The 21,702-nt window shown below is 38.5% G+C and overlaps 1 protein-coding gene and 1 non-coding gene across 2 annotated transcripts in view; one reads left to right on the top strand and one right to left on the bottom strand.

Moving 5' to 3' along the window:
* The window catches only part of LOC149300804 (cyclic AMP-responsive element-binding protein 5), a 158,026-nt gene that overhangs the window by 35,576 nt on the left and 100,748 nt on the right, over positions 1-21,702 (top strand). The window lies entirely within an intron of this gene.
* Positions 3,157-3,286, bottom strand: LOC149300805 (small nucleolar RNA SNORA35). Its single transcript, XR_016272296.1, has one exon. It is a non-coding gene; the product is annotated as a small nucleolar RNA SNORA35 (small nucleolar RNA).

Here is a 21,702-nt window from a genome sequence, read left to right as displayed (position 1 = left end):
AACGATTCCATTGTTCAGCTTATTAAGTGCTGCTCTTTCCTCACCTGGCTCCATCTACACCTCCCTTTTTACAGGTTAGGGTATGACTCTGACAATTACGCTTTATTCTGGCATTACTCCTCGGTTTTTTATTGTAAAAGGAAAAAAAAAATCTAACTTTTTTTTAAAAAAAAGTTGGCAAAACCTACTATCAGTCCTAATTCATTCTTTATTGTTGCACTGTTTCTATGTTATTTGAGCTGCTTTAACTGTTGAAAGTGTTTCTGTGGTTCACGTGTTATACATTACAGATTACCAAATAAAAGCAATGCAGTCAACCAAATGTAACTTTCCAAATGTGAAACAGATGAGTTTGATTTCTTTGCGGAATTGCTCTCCTCACATTCTGAGGTCCCAGAGATTTACCTGTGTAACCAATTTCTGGCAGTCTGGCCAAATAGTAAGAAGAACCTATAGCTTAGTCTTTCCTAAAAAAAAGATTGTATTAAACAAAGAAAAAATAAATCGAACTGATGTCATATATATATATATATATATATATATATATATATATATATATATTATTTTTTCTGTGAAAATCAGAATGGTTTCAAAACAGATGTTTTACCTTAAACAGCACATTTACCTTAGTACATGATATTTCAAAATTCTTTCTATTTTTTGGAATATTGTAGCATTCACCAATGTCTGAAAAGTGGCCAGATATGCGTTAAAAATATCAGATAAAGTAACAGTAAATATTGGTATTATACAGCTGTTACATTGCATACAATGGCATTAAATGTCCCCCCATCATAAGCAGAGCATAAGTTCTATACTGTTCTGTCACATCGTTAGTACTGTGTAACCCAGAGCACACCTGGTGGAGCCTGATGAACATCGCGGGACAGTTTGCAGATGCCTGTATGTAGGTGTCTGCTGTGACAAAGGTTCCACACGTACTGAGAATAAACACCTGAGTAAAAATGGTGTATAACACGGCCTACTCCTTACAGCTTTCTGACATATTCTGAGCTGAAGTTTTGGCCAGCACCTCAGAGACAGACGTGTACACTAAGAGAGAAACTCATATACGTATATGATACTAAAAACACTTCACCTTCATACAGATTATATTTTTGTTGGCCTCACTTTAGCTTAGCCTTATTCTTAATGGCCCAGCTATGTCCTCTTAAAACCTGTTGAGCTGGTTTGGTGAAGTGGTAGGACATGAACCAACAAAACCATCCATATATATTGGGTGTAGGGATGAAGCACCCTGCTTCATCCCTACAAAATATGGCGTTTATGGCGAGTCCAGTTAAAACTCAAGTGACAGACAGGTCCCGGGGAGAACTAGCAATGGGTGCTGAGTGGCTACTGCCATTGGCAATAACTTTTTTTTATCACAGACGATTTCCGAAATAGTGAAAAACTTTGTGGGCTTTCTCCATATGTCTTCCATATTGGTGAATGTCAACATGCCGAACAGACCAAAGTCTGTGTACCAAATGTGGCTTGGACTTTTTCCCCTGTGGTGATGGGTGGCCTTTCTATCCTGAAAGAGACCAACAGCTCAGACTGTGACCTTTTACCTGAACAAAATCAACAGCAGAGATGGAATGTATAACAATATATTTTCCTACTCAGTGAAATATGAAAATGTTACTTTACATATACTCTGTTTTACGTTAAATTTGTGACTTGTGTAACCTCTGTAAGATCACTTCATGGCATGTGTCTGACTATCAAAGCGTATTATATAAAACTATGCTGTACAGTATCCAGTGCACATGTAATATGGTGCACATACCCACTCATTTATAGCCACGAAGGTCACTGTACTTAGATTCATGACCTATAATTTTCTCTTAATTAAGCTTATATATGTCAAATGCAGATGTGGGCTAACCTTCATTCTCCTCATGTTTCATTTATAAAAAAGACCCGTGAAAGGGTCATTTTCTGAATACTCAGTCTCTCTTGCAGCAGCTTTTTTCACATTGGTGAAGTGAGGTAAAATGCACGTGTGTGCGTGTGTGTGAATGTACTAGAGGACTAGCAGACACAAAGAGTTAACTCATCACATTTATACACATTTAGTATCATGAAAATGTGTCCCACATTAAATGGACATGTTTTTTGTCAGATTGTGTGTATTTAGCACTAATTTATACTGCCTCTTAAGTGCCAGAAGACTGAGCAGTACATTGATACAGAATGTATCTACTCCTCAAGGGGAAGGCCCAAAATAACGTTTAATCCTAATCACAGTAAACTGTAACAGAGTATAATATTTTCAATTCACAAAATGTTGTATGCAGGTAGTTTAACCCCTTCGTGACAAAGGCTGATTCTATTTTTTGTACCCTTCGTGACAATGGCTGTTTTATCGTTTCTGCGGTGTTTGTGTTTAGCTGTAGTTTTCTCTTAACCCATTTACTAAACCCACACAAGTTATATATTGTTTTTTTCAGGACAAGAAGGGCTTTCTTCAGACACCATAATTTTTTTCATATGATGTAATTTCCTATAATAAAAATAATAAAATATGACGAAAAATTGAAAAAAAAACACATTTTCTCACTTTTATTTGAAAAATCTTTTATTCATCATAAAAAACTACTGAAAAAACCTGCTAAATAGATTCTACTATTTGTCCCGAGTTTAGAAATACCCAATGTTTTTATGTTTTTTTGCTTTCTTCTACACGTTATGGGGCAATAAGTACAAGTAGAGTTTTGCTAATTCAAAACCATTTTTCTCTGAATCTGGTAATTCTGTCTCTATGTGGTATTTGGGGCATCTTTGAAGCCAGCAAATTAAATTTACCCCACCAAACCATATATTTTTGAAAACTAGACACCCCAGGGTATTTTAGATGCTGATAGTTTAACCCTTTCCATGCACAAATCCTACCACCAACCCTTGTCAAAGTTTGTGATAGTAATTGTTTTTGGTGTTTTTTTCACATACTTTGTACTTCAGGTGTGAAATTACAGCTCCTGGTATATGTTGCTGTCACACAACACCCCGATATGTGTTCAGCAACATCTCCTGAGTACATTGATACCCCACATGCATGGGTTTGTCAGATTGTTTGGGGGCAAAAGGGCCACATTTGGAACATGAGCAATTCAAATTCAGTAGGAATTTTACATCTGGGTAAAGAAAAATGCTTGTACCCAACTATCAGTAGGGACAGGTTACAAGAAAGCCTGGCCTATCTCCAAGAAGGGATTTGATCTAGCACCTTAAGTGGTCCCTCATGCCACGGAATGGACACAGGGTTCACTTGACAGTGCAAATAAAAACGCTTAAAAATGGAGGAGCAAATAAAAGCTAAAAAACTGTAAATGTAACAAAAAATAATAAAAAAAAAAATACAAAAATGGAGCAGGAACAAAAAAAAATCAAAAATGGGAAACTGTGTGATACAGCTTGAAGCAGTCACCGACACAGAGTGCAGGTTTTCCAGGGCAATCTGGACAGTAAAATGTGGTGTCCTTTCTTTGCCCCCTGCTGTAGCATACCCTGCATCTCTTTTGGGGATTCTGCTTCTTTGCTGTAGGGGGGATTTTAAAAATAAAATGGGTAGCCCCAATTCTGTTGGTTCCCATCACTACTTCGGGACCAGGTGCATCACGGTACAAGATACCTGAAATTACTTCGAGCTGAAACTGCAAAAAAGACAGCTTCAGCCCAGTGTCTGCTTTTTTGTGCAGCAAAAAAGCGTTATAGGTTGCAATTTGCATTAGGTAAATTGCAACCTTCTTGTACCAGGCCTTTGTCTTCCTCATAATGAGGTAGGGCTGTAGGAGTTGATCTGACAGATCAACTCCACCCATGTGCTTGTTATAGGCCCTGATGCACACTGGCTTTGTAGTGACCCCAGCTCTGCCACGGACAGAAACCTCCACGGTTCTTTCATCGTGGATGGTGCTCAGCATGCACACCTCTTTTCTGTCCCTGAACTTCAATGCCAAAAGCTCCTCTTGGCGTAGAGCTGAGGTCTCCCCCTTTCCTAGCCGGGTTCGTACCAGGCGTTGTGGGAAACCCAAGCGGTTCTTTTTTATAGTACCGCAAGCTACCGTATCGAAACAATACAGCAGCTTGAACAAAGGGACGCTTGTATAGAAGTTATCTACATACAAGTGGTAGCCTTTGTTCATAAGGGGGAATATTAGGTCCCAAACAATCTTGGCACTGGTGCCCAGATGGTCTGGGCAACCTGGAGGGTCAAGGTAGCTATCCTTACCCTCGTATACCCGGAAGGCATGAGTATATCCTGTCTCGCTCTCGCAGAGCTTATACACCTTCACTCCATACCTAGAGCGCTTGGAAGGAATATACTGCTTGAATCCCAACCTTCCTTTATATTTCATCAGGGATTCATCCACGCAGATATCCCTTCCAGGTGTATAAACCTCTGGAAACCTGGCAGCGAGATGGGTAATCAGGGGGCGGATTTTGTAGAGCCTATCAAACTGGGGGTGCTCCTTAGGGGGGCACAGGCTGTTGTCGCTAAAGTGCATGAAACGAAGAATCATTTCATACCTTTGCCTAGTTATAGTTTGGGCATAAATGGGGGTACTAAAGATGGGGCTGGTGCTCCAGTAGGAGCGGATGGAGGGCTTTTTTATAATGCCCATTAACATTGTGAGTGCCCAGAATTTAAGAAATTCTGGCACATCAATGGGAGTCCATGGCTGTTTTGCCCAAAAAGAATTAGGGCTAGCAGCACGGTACTGCTGGGCATAAATGTTTGTTTGTGTGACAATGTCTCCCAAGACATCGTCTCCCAAAAAAACCTGCACAAATTGCAGTGGAGTGAATCCTGTAACATCAATATTGATGCCAGGAATTCCAGAAAAAGGAGGGATAGCTGGCTTGTACCTATTAGGCGCTACCCATGCCTCTGGTGCACTGCCACGACTACGTGTGGCAGGCGTCCTAACAGCCACAGATACATCACTAGATGTATCTGTGAACTGACCAACGTCAAAATCTGACGCTGTATCAGTGGCCTCAGAATCTGTGGCCAAAAAGGCATACGCCTCCTCAGCCGTATACCGCTGCATGGTAACAATTGCAGCAAAAATAGTGGGGAAGGAAAGGGTTAATGGCTATAATAAAAACTAAAAAAAACCACTAAAAAAAGTAAATAAAAATGTAAAAAAAAACAAAACCCCAAAAACAATTGCCACTATGCAAGATCACTGTTTATGCAGTGATCAATGGCAATGAAGGGGTTAATATTATATGGGTGGCTCTTATAAGAGCCTTTGGATCAATATATATATATTTTTTTATTAGAGAATACCTGAAATACCAGAAAACACACCGATCTGTCTCTCTCCCTCACTAGAAGCAAGTGAAGGAGGGAGGCAGATCCAATACTGATCAAAGGCAATGTTTAGAAAACATTGCCTTTGATTTAGCAAATCATGATCACTCTTATGAGTGATCTGACCACTAGGGGTGTTATTCACTGGATGTCCATGACATCCAGCAACACCCCCCCCGATGATGACAGCAGGCTCCGCCCCCCGGCTTCATGGGCGCCGCCATCTTGAAACACCGCGTGTGTTTCGAAGACGCCGGCACCAGGAAGGTAAGTTGAGCATTTAGGAAGCGATCGCGAGTCGCTTCCTTTGCTAAACAGGTGTTGCAAAGATGCCTCGATACTGAGGCATCTTAGCAACACCAGCTAAGCAAAGGAAGCGACTCGCGATCGCTTCCTAAACCCGTTTTTCGGCGGCGGGCGCCGCCATGTTTGAAAGACTTGCAGTCTTTCAAACATGTTTTTTTATTTGCTCCTAGGAGCGATCGGGGGGGGCCGGGAATGTTTTTTTTGGTGTTGCTCAATGCCTCGATGTCGAGGCATTAGAGCAACACCGTTTGAGTGAAAAAATCGATCACGGATCGATTTTTTCACCCGTTTAAAGACGTGCCGGTCCTGGCACGTCAATTGTCATAATCGTCACGATTTTCGGTGACGTGCCCGGACCGGCAATTGTCATCAAGGGGTTAAAAGAGGTCCTATGTAATATATATATATATTGTGACAGAAAGCAGGGGATGATAATGGAGGGAGTGTATATATCCCCTTATATTTTGCAGGGTGGTTACCCACAATAGGTTTTCTAGCCCCAGGGAGATGTACTGTTAATATTGGACTTATTAACGTCTGTTGTTATTTGTGTGTTTTGGGTCCCTGGGGTGGAGCATTTGGAGAGTAGGGCGGGCCAGTGCTCCACTCCACAGTTTATGAGCAGCCGAAGACCAGCAGGTGGGAATCCAGTCCGGAGATTATCGGATACTCTCCTAGTACTCACCTGGTTCCACTAATTAATGGGAGAGGCAGTTAAGTAGCCTCCTGGTCTCAGTGCAAGGGAGATCATTTGGCTCCCTGAGAGAGAGCTGCCAAAAACACTGACTGCTGCAATTATTGCATATATTGTGTTATTGTGTTTTTTTGTTTTGTTGGAACGGATAAGCCGTCCAACTGCAGTTAGGTTGGAGTAACTTGTATTAGTTAGTGCTCACAAGAGCGAGGCTTTTTTGTTTTGATTTATTTATTTTCTGTTATGCCTGTGACGAAAAATAAAAACAGGCCCAGCCTTTTATGTTACCCTCCTCGTGTCTGAGCCGTCTCTGCAGCCTGGAAGACTGTGTGTAAGTAAAGATTCCCGGACAGAGTACCAAAGTGAAGGGGTATTCTGTCACAATATATATATATATATATATATATATATATATATATCCTGTGTAGTATAACTAAATAAAACTATGTCATGCTATACGCAGCATTTGTAAACATAATATTTAATAGAAAATCATATATATATATATATATATATATATATATATATATATATATATATATATATATATTTCTGTGGTATAGTTTTCAAATTCATATGCGTATTTTGTGTGAGGGGGGCAACTAGAATGATTCTGAAGCAAGCAGTTAACTTTATTTGAAATGTGTTATTTTTATTGCCTGTTTAATTGCACTTTACAAAGGTGTAGAAGGTTTCTCTTGAAATGTACCACACAATGTGTCATTGCTCCGTATTGCGGCTGCCGTCAAAGGTCTGCGCAGTCTCACCGCTGTACATCTTTAGCGAGAATTTTTTTTACTTTTTTTATTTTTTGAGAAAATTATCCAAGATTAGAAGCATTTTTTAGTGCCTTTGTAATGCAGTTGCTCCCAGGTGACTGACAGTTTCAGTGAAGAATATTTTTTGGCTATGCCAGATGAATTATACCGCAATAGTTAAAATGATATTATAATTAACTATTTACTTGCAGTAAAAACTCATCAGACTGTTTAACCAATGTGTTACATACAATCCCTTATCCAGTGAATAAAAAAAAAAGAAACATTGCTATCATAAAAAAGCTAAATAATCCCATGCAATGCACTTTATTAATTTATTAATAAATCAAATCTGTAGTTCCAAAATATATTTTTGTAAATATTTTAACTCAGTGAAGATAATACCTACAGTAATCCCCTTATTAAACACTATGCGCAGAGCAGAGAGAACAGTCTCTCCCTGGGTGTCTACCATTCAGAAACATATACTTTTATGTAGCGGTATTGAATTTTTTGTTTTCAAAATGTTTCACTTTTGTATATTTTTTTTCATACGAAATGATAGTTTATATAGAGGAATATGGCTTAAAAAAGCCAAATCTGTCCTGAAAAAAATAAAATAATAATAATAAAAATATATATATTTATAAATATATAATTTGTGCGGGTACACTAAACGAATGGGAGGGAAATTACGGCTGAACAAGGACATAGAAATGTAGAAAATCCCTTCGTCCTGAAGGGGTTAAATTTATAGCTGGAGTGTATCCTTGATCAAAATTTAAGCCAAATATATATCTTTGACATTTTTTAACTGCAAGAAGTTTTGCGGTGTGTTACAGCTGGTAACAACTACGCAATTTAAATTGACTTATAGTAAATACTGTACTTGCAGCTCATCTATACTGTAGGGATGCACTAAAGCTCATCCAGGTCAGGATTAAAGGACCAATTTCTGGTTAGTTTAGAATCTGAGCTTCCAAGTGTGTTCTGCTCTGTGTTGTATCTTCCAAGGCAACAGTAAGACTGTTTTCATTTCAAGCAGTAATGGGAAAAGAGATATTTTATAAGACTTTGATACAGCATATCAAAGTAAGAGGGATTAGGAGACATGAACATGGATGCTTAAATCAATACCTAATGGAATAAAGTTGGGATTATTATACTTTTCTTTCTCAGTAAATAAAATATTTTATAGCTCATGTGTGCCTCATATGCTTAAGAAACCATTTCACCTCACACCCCTCAAAAATCAGTACATGCCTTACACACCATTGTGCGCATGAATCACTAGACCATGCCACTGATAATTTATATAGTGTATAGTACAGAGTTCCAAGTGATCCCTTTCATGGCTGAACTGTGAGCTTTTTGGGGCAAGGCTTTTCAGCTCATACTTACTTTGTTTATGGCTCATATGTTAGAAGTGTCATAGAACTTCAAAGATACACTTTATTTGTAAATGTATTTCTGTCATTAGGTTTACATAACTTAGATATGCGTTAAGAAGCACATCTGTGTCCTATTTCCCCAGCGTCCATTCAGTAGTGGAGGGCTTTGTATTTGGTTGTAAAATCGAGCAAGCCAGAAATGAGGGCCATAGGTACGCTGAGGGTTTTCTGACTCCGTAGTATTTAAGATTGCTGTACGCTTATCAATAAAGCTGATATGCTCATTAGACGTAAATGATATATATAATACATTACATGATTACAAATGATTTGAATTGATTGTGAACATTATTATCACTTGTAGCTCCATTATATTCAGCATCACTGTACCATGGGTGATCACTACTAGAATCTATTTGTGTGTGTGTGTGTGTGTGTGTGTTTTACTTGAAATTTTCACTTTTAAACATTTTCCATTTTGTATACATACCTGGGAACTCTCAGGATTTCACCCTAAGTCTCAAGGCTTTTGCTCCAATCTCTGAGGGTCACACAGCCTGGAGTTGACCCGTTCATACTCTACATTGATCTGATAATATTTACAACTCCTAATTAGTGTTTTTGCTAGCAGTATGTCACAGATGATATCCCTGATTGAATGGGGTTGACTCAATTAAGTTTATCTTTAAATAATGACAAGTCAAGGTTTCCATGAGGACCGATGAGAGCCGGTTGGTTAACACATTTGATGAGTCGCTACGTTGAATATTTATTATAATCTGATTTGCCTCCCCATAAAATGGTTGTATACATGTAATATAGTGCTATAAGCAGTCTGATAGCATATATTCTGTACTTCTTTATATTGTCATACTACATTATACTATACTTCTACCCCCTCTATATTATGTTGGATGGTCTAGTAGTATACTCCCCAAAAGCCCTGCTTTCATACTCGTTATATTCCAGCTTTGCTTTAGTCAGTGAGGTAAGTTTAATTTATTTTACTCATGATTTTAATAACTGGTAAAGACAATGACTTTACTCTGCATGAATCAATAGCCTGCAGCAACATCTTATTTAGATTAGCGTATAATAAATTATACCCTCTGTAACCCTACAGGAAAATCATTTACAGGCAATTTATATATGCTTCAAATCATGGGATATTCTGCCAACAAAAAGCCAATAAACAGTAGATATAGGTTTTCCCACAATGTAAATAATTTCAGATTGATTTTTTTCTGGCTGTAACATAGGTTCAATGCCTGGAGCATTTAAGGGCAATGTAATGTGTAAAAGCTGAAACAACATGGAGGGTTATCCCTGTGTTAACTAGACAGGTGTGCAGTTTTTCCATTGGTTTATCACAAGAAAAAAGCATTTGTAGAAACTTTCTAAAAGTGCTGACCCAGAGGCTCTACAGAATATTAACCGTTTCATATGCTGCCTCTGGTTATCTGAACCCAGCCACAGAAAGTAGAATTTGGTGACTTGAAGATTTTGTTGACAAATTTTTTTTCTAGGGTAATATTTACAAAATTTTATAAAGCTTTAAACTTGTAAACCTCAGGCTAACTCCAACACACCATGAGTTGAAAGTGCAACACATTCAGTATTCTCCAAGCAACTGTCCATAACTTCAAACTGAGTTTCAGTTGACTTCAATGATTTACCTTCATGTTAGGTACAGAGTACTATTTAGCAAATACCCATATATAATGATTTCATATAAAGTAACATCGAGGATGTAACGTATTGTTGCTTAGTCTCAAGAAGGGTCCTTGGACTAGGTATCTGTGGCTAATTGTAGGGTATTCACCTACGGCAGCTCACTCCTGTTGAGCTCCTGGGTATTCAGCTGTCTACCATGCACAGTACACCTAGGATTGAGAAGGTTCAGTGACAATAACTTGAGAGACACAGAGACAGGTGGTACAGGAACAAATATTTGTGTAGAAGGAATATAGTCAATTCAGGTAGCCAGGGTCAAACATGGCAGTAACAGTCACATCATCAAAAGCAGAGGAAAAGCAGTCTGTAAATGTAGCTAAGCTCATACACAACAAATCAAAAATAGCAAAAATGCAACATGCCTAGAGTTACCTCAAAGCTTGCACCTTGATTGAGGCAGAAAATACCGGTACTTTAAAGGGGAAATATAAAGGATTTAAGTCCTGAAATACGGCAAAAAGGGCAGAGTACCCAAAAAGTTGCAAAGCAATTGCTCTGGTTAGACAAGGAATGAAAGCTGACCAACCAGCGGTCTCTCAGCGGTTTCAGTAGAAGCGTGACTACTGTCACTCACATGTGAAGCAGCAGTCATTTAGCTGTCTGCTGCTGTGACCACGGGCAGCTTGGCGGTCGGTCAGACAAGATTTAACTCTTTAATTAAGGCACCCTGAAAATGTATGGAAAAAAAATCAGTCTCAGCATGCCAAGAAAAAAATGCTTTGGATTCTCCGGTGTCTTAAAATGAATGTAGAGTGCAAAGGGTCCAGATTTTGAAAGCCTAGAAAATCACTCAGTGAGGAGAAGTCTTTAGATTTTCCTTACCTCCTAGAGCTTTGCTGGGAAATCATTGAATTCCTAAAATGACTCTATTCCCATAAAATAAACAGTTCATAGCGTTGTCCATGTCTTGTGGGAAAACTCTCTGGTCTCTGCTAATTAGTTTTGTGACTTATGCTGATATCCGAAATAGACAACCATTTGCCTTTGCATTGCCAGTATGTTGCCTGAGTATCCTGAGCTCCACTGGCAGAGTTTGCCCATCCCTTAGATGAAGCAAGAACCTAAACCTGTATTTCACCAAGATCTTGCATCAGTGTATTTTCAGGCCCCTGAAGGCAGCTGTTAACGGTGAGCCGTAAACCCTCTGTATTTGTTGGCATCCTCATTCCCATTGAACCTGCTGTTCTATCAGAAGTTAGGGGAGTACGGTGGTAATTGGGGGATACAACAAAGTTCTAACAGCCAGATCCAGCAGTGACTCGTTTTATGGCTTGAATATTTGCCCTGAATGACAGACAACTCTGATTAGAAAGACTAAATGTCAACCTTGTTCTAGACTGGTAGCTGGAGTTCTGCCAGTAACATTTTAAACTGGAAACTAGAGATTTTTTTTTTTGTCTCCCTTGCTGCTTTACTCCAGCGCTCTAACTCATGTTGTCAGTTACTAAATGTTGTCCCTTTAGACCTCACAAATAAATCTTTCAGGACGCAGACTTCCAGGGCTGTAGAAGCCTCTCACTTTGTGTAATTAATTTCCAAGCTTGGTAGGTATGGGGGGGGGTTTGTGCTGAATGTGTGCACATTATCTTTGTAGGTTAACCTGCTATCATTCTGGGCAGTGTTTTATCCAGTATTACATCCTTTATATAATTCCATTTTTGCTTGGTGGCATTTAAACTTAATCATGTGCTGAGCGATGGTGGTTAATGTAAGGTTAAGGGTGAACCATATTTCAAGAAAGCTGCTCTTTCTAGGGATGCGGACAAGGAATGTTCCTAGGACATCTTAATGTTTAGGGATGTCTTTCTGCCATCAGTCCCATTTCCAATAGTCAAATGTCTCTGTAAATGTGTTCCGTTTTATTTATCTCTCGAGCTCTGCATGTCTAATATTTGCAGGCTGCTCTGAGTTGAATAAATGTTTAGATACACTTCCACATACGAGCCTGGAGGAATCTAGATAATTTCTGTTCTCCTTTGTAAGCTTTTTATAAAGCCCTCTTCAAAGACTGCTTCTTTATGAAGGCAAAACTAGAGTAATGCTGCTGTATAATACTTTTTTTGAGCAATTAGCTTTAACAATCCATCCTGATGATCCTTATATAAATAATATATTTGCTCTAAAAAATATACACACCCAAGTGCACATGTATGGTCTTTTATTTGTTGAATTACAAAGTTTTGTGATATACATATATGTGATAAAAGTTTCTAGTACCTAGTGAGCAGAGATGCAAGCTGCAAGTGTATTCACTTCTACCCTGTATAACCGCACTTCAAACTATATGCATTTGTCTACTGTCATATTTTGGCTCTAGGAAGAAAATTTACAGTACTAATTGCCACACATTAAAGGTATGCCACTTGAGACAAAAATTATACTGATCTATATATTACACAGCTTCCTTATATTCTCAGGGCGAGACTGGGCATGATGAGGTGGCTCAGGCCAAGAGCTGCAAAAATGCATGTAGGTTTTCTGCTCACCTATTGTGGGACCTGGCATATTCAGTCAGTCGCCGCCCGATGCAGCACCCAATCTGAGAAAGGCTTAGTATGAGGCAATGTCGGTCAGCTGCCTTTACCATACCTGGGAACGCTGTGGCTATGCGAAGCACCCCTTGCGGTATGTGTATAGGGGGTTCTTCTGACATCAATGAGTAGAACTGCGATGTCAGTGTGCGGCCCCTGGTGTGACCCTGAGAAGCAACGCTTCACCTGGAGTCTCCCCATGCAACCTGGAGAGTTCCCAGGTATGATACCCTAAATTAAACAGAGTGTGTGTAATACAAGTAAAATACTCCCATGCATATAAATTTTTGTTTTATCAGAGCATATAAGAGTTTTAGCGAACACTGTACAGTCTCAGAGTCCCATTTAGCTTCCTTGGTCAGAGCATCTGCTTCTTGTTTATAGAATGGTAAAAAAAAATTCTCTTTACAATCCCGGCTCAGAAGGGTTTACCTTAGGAAAGGTCAGTTTAATTGAGTACAGTAACAAACAAGCATGTCTTTTTACTGATAACAGCAAGGTCCAGATGCTTTGCAACGTTCATTTTATCAGAACAGGTCTTTTTTGATGGAAAAAGAATAAAATGCATAAATAGATTGTGATAACCCCTGTGCTATAGATTGCGTGCCCTGTTTTTTAAAGTGTAGGATGCGATTCCATTTGTGGGCTTAATCCAGGCAGAGCTCATCAGAGAGGAGGAACGAGAGCCAGAACCAAGCCTGAAGGCAAAGCAGCTTATAGGGCTTCCTTCTCTTAGTCACGTGACAATCTGACAATGGTAAATTGTCCTAGGTTTGTAAGTGATCCAAGCAGAGCCTGGCTCAGCTGTGGCCTGTCCTCCCACCTCTCATGTGGATCATCACATCAAAAATAATAGTATAAATGACATTGTAGCATGGACGAAGACAGTGGCTTAGCTACAGAGGTTGAAAGAGGACCAGAAACAGGTCCTAAAGGACTCTGCGCAACCCCCCCATAGTTCATGTGCTCTTTCCAGTATGGACTACCACCCGTACATCTTTCAAAAACAGTGTAAACATTAGTAAATTTTAATGACAACATGTTGGCAGCACATGGAATAATCTCATGGTTTAATGGATAGATATTATATGGTGTTGTGAATCCAAGAGAAGGGATTTCTATATAGATGAAAGGATTTCTTGGAGTGGTATATTATGAACAAAAACTTCATTTCTATCTCTCCTATAACTGCCAGGTTCCAGCAGGGCTCACTGTGAATAATACAGAAGGAATTTGGGATAAATTCTGACCTGCACATGTTTTATACCCATCAATTTAGGGGTTTTTTTTGTGTTATCCTAAGGATTTAAAATATATCTAAATGTATGGATGACACGTCTGGATTGAATTATACATATATATATCAAAATTACATTAAAAAGGAATGCTGCTTTAATGAGATTTTCATTTTCTAAGAAAAGAAACCAAAAAGCCTTTTAAAAATCTGAAAGAAACCGTGAAGCGGGTGTTTTGCTTAGTGATCCATCTGCCCACTATAGCTGGATCTGTGACTAAATTTAATTGTAACACAGTTCTTTCATTTCAATTTATACTGCGTAGATGCCTCAGGGTAATAGGTAATCCCATCGATAAATGCTAAAAAAAAAAGATGGAAGGATCTTTTCAGATGAAAAATTGTATAAGCTCAACCATTCAAGGTATTAAAAGAGTAAGGGGAATATGGAGGGATTTGTAGAACACAAAATACCACAGAAAGTGGTTTTCCAAGGAAAACACAAGGAAACCTACTACGGGAATTTAATGTACATTTAAGTTTTTAAAAGGAAACATTAATGGTGAAATAAATTCTCAAAGGATAACCGAGAAATAATTTTAGCTGTAGAGAATGTCCTGTCAACTCGGGGTTATATCACGCAAAACAGCATTCTAAAAGTGTCAAAGCAAAAAAATGATGGCGCATGGTGTGTAGAGAAACTTCAAAGGACTGTAAGCTATGTGCATTCTAATCCACGGACACAACACGATTTACAAAAACTTTTTTTTTTATTTTGAATAAAAAGAAAAAAAAACAGACCACTATTGTTTCATGGGATGAGGCATACGTTTAATGTTTGCTTTGTTACGTACAAAGTAAATGTGAGGGGCTATTTTTTTTTCTTTGTTTTATTATGAAACAAGAGTGATTAACCACATGCTGGTATGTTTAACGGAAGTTCGTGCTGTGCTAGATTTTTCAACTCCTTATTGACTATACGCAGCGCTCGCAATCTGGAGCGGACAGGCGCCTAGACAGCATTTACAAGCCAGCTAAATCCCTACAGTGAAAATGCAGCCCAGGACAGACATTCTGTACAGTTTATTGGATGTTACAGACCTTTATTATGATTATAATTATTATTAATATTGTTGCATATGAGATTCAAAGTTCTGAAAAGTAATACAAACCAATAGTGATATATACATATATGAAAGGAAATATTCTACAGATCTTTCCAAATGAGATGACCCAAAATATTAACCCTGTGATCCATCACAACAAATTAGTGGGGTACAATTAAAATTCAAGTTGTCAGTCAAGGTAAAGGGTCAATATGACTGGCAAACCAAAGTATATCTTTACCATACCTTGAATATTAAGGTTGATATGACTACTTGAAAGATGAAATTATGAGGGTTACTGTCAAGTTGTACAAGTTAGACTTGCTTACCTACAGAATCGTCTTTACTATTAAGGGATTCCAGGCAAATAATTCCTGATCGGCTCTCCAAAACCCCACAGGTTCCTCAAGCGCACCTTTCCATTACAGAAAACTCAAATTTCAGCATATCCTACCTTTCCCTTAACACATCTCAGCTTTCCCCATCTATCTTTTCATAGAAATATTTCTTCCTAGGAAAGTAAAACAAAACATTGGCTGATGGACCCATAGTTGACTAGTTATGGGATCCTGAGGAATGAATGAGCAATGGGTGCCATTTTTTCCCACTGGAAGATGGCCCTGGGATGGGCTGTCCCAGTTTTTGGGACAGTTGGATTCAGGATTACAATGCCATGTCCCAATTTAATTCTCTGATGTCCAGAGAATGTATACTGTGAATGAGCAGAATTGTGGACATGCCAGTTTGAGTGACACTCTACCTCCCAAGCCTTGCCCCTTGTCTCGATTGATTGGGAGGCATGAACAACCCTACAATGATGGGCTTTATCGATAATCTAAAAAACAGTAACACTCACAATGTTAATTTCTAGTATTGTGTAGTAATTTTTAGTATTTTTGTTCAAAAATTATCAAAATGTATTAGTCTAAGAAATCTCATATGCACCATATAACAAGATAATAAAAATACAAGTCAGACACCTTTCATTATTTTCTAGCTATGGAAAAAAACAAGAAATATGATCATGTATAAACAAAGATTTTATATGATCATATCTGTGCTTAATAGCCCTAAATGTATTTGTGTCATTTACATTTTGGCTATGATTGATTCATGCTTGTGGAATTCATTGTTGAACAAGAATGAGAATGCACGTGGTGTTTAAAGGAGTACTTACTTTAATTCCATTTATGTAAAGTATGATTCACACAATTCCTGCCTAAAAAACAATGCAAAAGTATACACTTGGTTACTCTATCCTGCATTTGATGCCTGCTGGCTACGAGTTCGCATATTGTTTCTGTGAAATAGCTGCTTGTAGTTGAGCGCATTATTTTTTTTTAACCTGTGATGCAATTCAGAATACAGGAGCTCAAGGCAACATGACACATTCGGGGGTGACATCATGGGCAGGCAACAACAAGTAAGTTGATGCCCACACAGCGTATCACTAAATGCAGGCTTTATTTAGTGTTTAGTACAAGGTAAACTATTAGATGTGGGATGTATATTACATCTTGCATTTGCAATGTTCTGCTTTCAGTTGTAAAGTAAATTATTCTGGAGAAAAAAACTCCAGTTTTAATCTGGATAATCTAAACATTCCAGTGCCTTTACAACAAAGATGTGCAACCACAGGAACATAATTATTGGGTTCCTAATATATTTACAAACATTTCTAGTAATGGTCGTCAGGGCCACTGTCGGAATTTTTGTGGCCCAATACAAACCCAGCCTGCCCCAGTACCTCAACCCTGTGGACCTATTGGCACTTTAAATGACTCAGAGTAGCTTAAAATGTTCTTTATATATAATATTTTAATATTTTTAATTAAAAAATTAATTCCTTGTCTGTTGGAGTATAACATTTCCTCATCCGGATTAGACATTTGTTTTTAGTTTATGTAAATATGGATGCTAATCCATAGAGGGGGTTGACCAGTAAAATCCAAAATATACAATGTGGGGCACCTAGACACACTCTGATAATGAAAGGTTAAGTGTTTATTGCACAACAACCAACTTTTCAGATCCACTCAGTATATATATATATAAAATATGCTATATAGACTGTAGAAACTGAGACAGAATAAAGAGGTCTGTGTTCGGACACAGTTGTCTGTATGCGTTCACTAATGATTAGCTTAATTGGACTGCATTCATCGTTTACAACTACTCGGACCTACTGTAGGGGAACATTTAACTTTCGAAAAAAATCTAATCAAAGCTGAGAAAGTACAGTAACCTTAATTACATGTTATAAAGTCTCTGCTAAGGATCAGCTGTGTGACTCAAATTTAGGACCGTTTCTGGGATGTAGGTTTTATGCATGGAAAGTTTCTGTGCCATGTCAAAAATATCCCTTTCACTAGGAACCTTAACTGTTAAGGGTATGGTTGATTCTGGGAACACCACTTTTATTAATGTTCACTTTTCTAAGAAGAGATGTGAACAACTAAATGCTCAATATCTTTAGGATGGCGTTTGTGAATAAACATGCCATTGAGCGTCCAAGTTGTGTGGAATATATTGGAAGCTATCGCTGGGAATCAAAGAGTTAAAGGAGTTGTCCTAGTCGGACTTTTGTTTAATCTCTAGGATACAGTTTTATTATTGGGTGAGAGGATCCTAATCCAGCAAAGCTCAGGGGTAAAGTTAAAGTAGAGAGGGGTACCAGACCAAGAGGTTGTGCTTGGTCATGGCCAGGGCCGGCCCTACCATGGAGCAGAGTGGGGCAATTTTTTTTTTTTTTTAAGCGGAGCAGAGAGAGGGGCGCCGAGTGGTTTTCGCTTATCAAGTTGTCAGTACCCGCTCGGCGCCCCTCTCTCTCCTCTGCGAGCCCTCTAGCTCGGTCTCGGTGCCGGCTTGTAATGCTGAGCGCCGGAATATGATGTCATTTACGGCGCTCAGCAGTAAAGCAGCACGCACCGTGGCAGAGCAGGGAGACTCGCCGCAGGACTGCTGAAAGGTAAGTGAAGTACAAAGTAGGGTAGATAATAGGGAGGGAGGGGGGTAGATAATAAGATGGTAGGGAGAGGAAGGGTAGATCATGAGTGGGGGGGTGGCATTTAAAACTTCGCCCCAGGCGGCATTATGTCTTGGGCCGGCCCTGGTCATGGCTGATGGTAAAAGAGCAAGATCAGCTCACATAAATAGTAGTACATACCTGTAGATACTTTACTAAGAGTTGAACAGTTGGTAGATACCGGTAAGTTGAACAGTCTCCCAGCAGAAGAAGTTAATATAACAAGACAATTTAAACACCCATGAGACGAGACCAAGGATTGATTAAGATTTTAGGCAGGAAAAGGGGCAGACTAGATGGGCAGAATGGTTCTTATCTACCATCATATGCTATGTTTCTATGAATGGACTGAGAGGGTAGAAGACAGTAGCACAAGTACATTAAAATGTATATGAATTCAGACGTACTCCATGACTTCGTGTTGTGTGTCTTTATCCAAAAGAACAAAGCTAAAATAATAAGTATTCAACTTATAATTTTCTGTTTCATATAATTTTTTTGTGGCTGGCACATAAATGGTTACATGGTTTAGGCATCACTAGCTTGGGCCTGTGCGACTGTAGCCCTGCCGCTCTGTAATCAGTATGTTGTCAACAACATTTTATATCACTAAACACCGAGTTAAGTACCATCCTGAGAATGCTGTGTGTTTGCGGCACCTAAGCACTGGGGTCTGACCCCCTGGTTTAAACGCTAATAACTTTTTCTGTAAAATTTAGAAACACAAACTCGCAGATTTAACCCATGCTTTCAGGGAGACGGACCCACAGAGCGCGTTTTTTTCATATTATATATTAAATATATGAGTTCCGATCTCGCTGCTCCTGTTAAATCAGTTTGTTTTAGAACCTTTCGGGCAGTGTTGACAGGTTCTACAGGTTTATGGCTGAATTGTGACTGGGGATAGGTGGGTCTGCTGTGGGACTCAATCCTATTCATAAATCACAGTCTTAAACGTCTGCAAGAAACGCATTTGGCCATTGTTCAAACGCATAACAAAACCAGGTGCAAAACCATATTCCAGTGATTTCTTTTTAAATACTGGTTTTAGAGAGCTTTGGCAATGAACGAACCTTGATAAAAACTTATGTGTGTGTGTGTGTATGTGTATATATATATATATATATGTATATATATATATATATATATATATATATATATATATAATCATATATATAATCAAATGCTTATAAATGTTTCTGTATATGTCTGAAATATTTTTGGTCTGAAATATACATTGATATTATCTATATATCTATCTATGTATCTGTCTATCACCTATTTATCTGTCCTCTCTGTCTACCTACACTGTATATATATATATACACATACATATACATACACTGCGGAAATCTAGGAACATGAATTTAAGTACACTAAAATGTACTAAATTTCCCTAGTAATATATTTTGAAGTTAATGGGGCCCACAGGTATAGTTGTAGCATGCAGGGTTTTAATATTTGTCTTGAACACTCCTCGATATGTGCATTAGTTGGGGCTTAATTTTCACATCTCCAAGGAAACAAACAAGTATGTTTGCTGTACAGAACCTCGTAAACATTAAGGCATTGCATAATTAGGAGCTTAGGAAAACAATTTATAGGCAAAAGTGAATAAACAGCAAGATTCTTTGTTTGCACTGGAACTGTAAAACAACAGCCCCTGGTTGTTACATGTGGTTGTGGACCTGTACAGTTAAGCTGAAAGTTGCAGATCCTACGCTAATCTGAATTTGTATTTAAGGATCTGTGCAACTTTGTGCTTTTATGTTGTGACAGCATTTTGTTACCTGTGGTTTTATTAAAAGGTGTTAAAGAGCCATGTTTTTTATATATATATATATATATATATATATATATATATATATATATATATATATATATATATATATATATATATATATATATAAAAGCAATAAGCTTAAACAAGCGCTTCTGGTAGTTGTGGATCAGACTTTCAGGAGGAATTTTAGACTATTGTTCCTTACAGAACTGCTTAAGCTCAGCCTTATTCTTAGCATGTCTGGTGTGAACAGCTTTCTTGAGGTCATTCTATAGCATATCTAATGGGTTAAGGTCTGGGCTCTGACAAGGCCACTCCAAAGGGCTGATTTTCTTATTTAAGCCATTCTGTAGATTTACTTCAATGTTTAGAGTCATTGAGCTGCTGCACCATTTAACATCTACTGATTTTAAGCTGATGGACAGCCATCCTGGCCATGTCCTGTATGATACCTTGATAAATCTGGGGATTTATTGCCCCCCCCCCCCCGATGATAAGCTGTCCAGGCCCCAAGACAGCAAAGCAGCCCCACTCTGCCGTTGTGGTGATGTTTTCATGTTGGGCTGCGATGTTGTTTTTACCCCATATGTAGTTCTGCATGTTCTTCTGGAACAATTAAACCCTAGTTTCATCAGTCCACAGAACATTTTCCCAACAGCATTGTGGAGTGTCAGCGTGCTCTTTGGCAAACCGCTGCAATGTTTTTTGAAGCAGCGGCTTCCTCTGTGGTGTCCTGCATGTTCAAGGTTTTGCATATGGTAGACCCATGAACAGCTACGTTAAGCAGTTACAATTATTCATTCAAGCCTTTAGCTGTTACTCTAGAGTTCTTATTGAGCATTCTTTGTTGTGCCCTTGGAGTAATCTTGGCAGGGTGTCCACTTCTAGGGAGAGTAAGCCACAGTAGTAAATTAACAAGACATGTGTCTGAAATTACAATAATTGTAGGTTTTTAGAGATTTCTTTTTTTAGGCGTGGATCACATCAACAGATGCTTCTTGTGAATAGCAAACTGAAAATATTCAAAATCCTGTTTCATTGATTGGACGAAAGGTTTGGTATATCCTGACTCCAGTTAGCTTTTGTTGAAGTGATCAGCCTAGTAGTTCACATACTTTTTCCAACCCACACTGTGAATGTTTGAATGATGTCTGGAGGTATGGAGGTATGCAAATAACATACTAATAATACCTTATAGTCAACCTAAGACTTATTACATTGTCACTTTTAACTGGAAACAGAATCATTTACTGTAATATAGTGATGCTGTTGTATAAGAGTGGCTTTTATCCTTCTCAGACACAAAAATGTTTGATAAAGAAAATATTCCATGGTGTTTATTTATAAAAAGTGATTCTGGTGCTAAATTGAAAAGTGTTCCGTAGCAACCAATAGTCTAGTCCAATGGACAGGAAGATTCCACAGATTGTTATGGTGATAAAAAACAGTTTTGAAGTTTGCAGCAGAATCACTTCTTATACATAACCCCCTATGATTAATCCTATATGGTGTGTCATTACTAAATACTAACCCTGCTTACTTCTTCTTCAGTGTATATTATTAGGGTACTAGTGAATGTGCCTGCCAGTAAAATGACGTACACATTTTCTTCCTTCTCTTGTCTCATCCCCTTCTTTTTCCCTTCCTCTCTTCATTCCTTCCTCGCTTCCTTCCTTCATTCCTTCCTCGCTTCCTTTCTCTCTCTTTGTTTCTTCCTCCCCACCTCCTCCCAACACTCTCTGCTAGATTCCCTCTGGTACACAACACTATCTGGCGCACCCTTTCCTCTCTCTACACCATATTGAATCACAGTC

This window comes from Sceloporus occidentalis, unplaced genomic scaffold, assembly GCF_023333645.1.
Source record: "Sceloporus occidentalis isolate IW3139 unplaced genomic scaffold, rSceOcc1.0.p SCAF_23, whole genome shotgun sequence".
Lineage (NCBI taxonomy): Eukaryota > Metazoa > Chordata > Lepidosauria > Squamata > Phrynosomatidae > Sceloporus > Sceloporus occidentalis.
The sequence above is the reverse complement of the archived record's forward strand: the minus strand, read 5'-3'. Positions and strand labels throughout refer to the sequence as shown.